Source organism: Psammomys obesus, unplaced genomic scaffold, assembly GCF_907164565.1.
Source record: "Psammomys obesus unplaced genomic scaffold, mPsaObe1.curated_primary_1811, whole genome shotgun sequence".
Lineage (NCBI taxonomy): Eukaryota > Metazoa > Chordata > Mammalia > Rodentia > Muridae > Psammomys > Psammomys obesus.
In genome coordinates, this window is record NW_026596201.1 from 220,484 (window position 1) to 223,240 (window position 2,757).

The window sequence follows — 2,757 nt, forward strand, 5'->3', positions numbered from 1 at the left end:
TTCTTTTGTGTTCGGGTGTAAAGTTCTGTAGATGTCTGTGAGGTCCATTTGATTCATGACCTCTGTCAGAGACATTGTTTCTTTGTTTAATTTCTGTTTTGTTGACCTGTCCTTTGTTGAGAGTGGGGTGTTGAAGTCTCCCACTATTAATGTGTGGGGATCTATATATGGTTTAAATTTTATCAATGTTTCTTTTACAAATGTGGGTGCTTTTGTATTTGGGGCATAGATGTTCAGGATTGTGATGTCTTCCTGGTGGAATTTTCCCTTGATGAGTATGAAGTGTCCTTCCCCATCTCTTTTTAATAATTTTGGTTGAAAATCTATTTTATCAGATATTAGAATGGCTACTCCTGCTTGTTTCTTGGGTCCATTTGCTTTGAAAGTCGTCTTCTAACCTTTTACACTCAGGTAATGTCTATCTTTGTGCCGTAGGTGTGTTTCTTGTATGCAACAGATTGCTGGGTTTTGTTTATGGATCCACTCTGTTATTCTGTGTCTTTTTACTGGAGAGTTGAGTCCATTGATGTTGAGAGAGATTAATGACCAGTGGCTGTTAGATCCTTTGAATTTGATGTTGGCTGTGTTCATAAGGTTGTGTGCTTGGTTGCTTTTTGTTTTACTGTAGAAAGGTTAATTATTTCCTGTGTTTTCTTGACATAAGCTAATTTTCTTGGGTTGTATTTTTCCTTCTAGTGTCTTCTGTAATGCTGGATTTGTGTGTAGGTATTGTTGAAATTTGTTTTTGTCATTGAATATCTTGTTTTCTCCGTCTATGAGGACTGAGAGTTTTGCAGGGTATAGTAGCCTGGACTGACATCTGTGTTCTCTTAGGGTCTGCATGATATCTGTCCAGGCCCTTCTGGCTTTCATAGTTTCTGTTGAAAAGTCAGGTGTGATTCTAATGGGTTTGCCATTATATGTTACTTGGCCTTTTTCCTTTGGAGCTTTTAGTATTTTTTCTTTGTTCTGTATACTTACTGTTTTGATTATTATGTGGCGGGAGGATTTTCTTTTCTGGTCAAATTTTTTTGGGTGTTCTGTAGGCCTCATGTATCCTTATTGGCTTCTCCTTTACCTTGGGGAAATTTTCTTCAATGATTTTGTTGAAAATATTTTCTGGGCCTTGGAGAAGGGAGTCTTCTTTTTCCTCTATACCTGTTATTCTTAGATTTTGTCTTTTCATATGTCTTGGATTTCTTGGAAGGTCTGTGTCAGGAATTTTTTGGATTTAACATTTTCTTTGACAGATACATCGATTTCTTCCATTGTATCTTCCTCACCTGAGATTCTTTCTTCCATTTCTTGTAGTCTGTTGGTTATGCTTACCTCTGTAGTTCCTGTTTTCTTTCCTAGATTCTTCCTCTCCATTATTTCCTCCATTTGTGTTTTCTTTAATTTTTCTAGTTCTATCTTCAGGTCTTGAGTTGTTTTGTTTACTTCCTTCACCTGTCTGATTGTATTTTCCTCTTTTTCTTTTAGTTCCTACAACTCTGTTCCTTTTATTTCTTTCCGTGATTTAATTATTTCTTCTCTGAAGGCCAAAAGCTGTTTGGCTGCATCTTCCCGTATTTCTTCACAGATGGCCATAATCTGCTTGTCTTTAACTTCCTCCATTTCTTTACGGATAGCCATGATCTGTTTAGTTTTATCTTCCTCTAATTCTTTACGTATTTTATTTGTTTCCTCTATTATCCTCTTCATCAGCATAGATGTAAGGTCATCTTCTTGATTTTCTATTATTCTGCGTTGTCCACGGCTGTTCACCCCTCGATGGCTGGGTTCTGGAGATGCCATATTGCTCTGTGTTTTGTTGGTTGAGCTTTTACGCTGACCTCTACCCACTGGGCTGATTTAAGTTTTGTCTGTTAGTTTCTGTGCTTCCTGGAGTCCTGAGGTAGGGAGAATCCCTTTGGCCGGAAGATGATTTTTCCTGACGAAGTCCTCCTCTGCTTTTTGGTTATGGTCACTGTATGGTCAGTGTTTCTCAGGAATTGCCATTGCTCACCTCAGGTTTATAGCCCTGAGTAGTAGCTGTGGTCTTTGTTAGGCAGTGGGGGGATCTCTTCTTACCCATAGAAGTTCTCAAGACAGCTGCCCCACTGCTGGGTTTCTCGTTATAAATTTAGTGTGCTGCTGCTCATTAAATTTCCAGGTACAGTCCTCTTGAAGAACCTGCTGATTCCCTAGCTGTGGGGTTTTCTCCCAACAGGGAAACTCAGTCTGTTATCCTGGGGAACACAGTTCTGTCCAGGAGAGTGAGAGGTGCGCCCAGCAAGTCTCTGGGCCATAGGCTGAGTGTTCCGCTCTGGGCCTGGAGAATGTGCACCTAGGTTGAGTTGGCGCCTGGGGGCGCTGCTCTGGTCTGGAGGCTGGGTGCCTCACTCTGGACCAGAAGCTGTGTGTCCCTGTCTGGGATGGCAGCTGCAGGCACTGCTCTGGTCCAGATGCTCTGGGTGCAGCCCTCTTGAAGGACCAGGGATTCCCACAGTTTTGACAATCTAGCTAGGGATAACTGGTTGATCCTTGGCACAGTATCTGAGGGCTGCTGTAATGGCTCTCTGGCTTTTGTAGGTCTGAGGATGCAGCTGTGTGTCCCAGTGCCCTAGGGGAACTCAATAATGGCGGCTGAGCACAGTGCTCCTGCCTGCATTAGAGCCTAGAGTCTGCGTGGATCCAGGAAGTCTTTTGGTGCTGGGTGTCCTGAGCATTAGACCTGATGATCCCTTCTGCTGGGGGTATCCTCCTGCCAGAGAC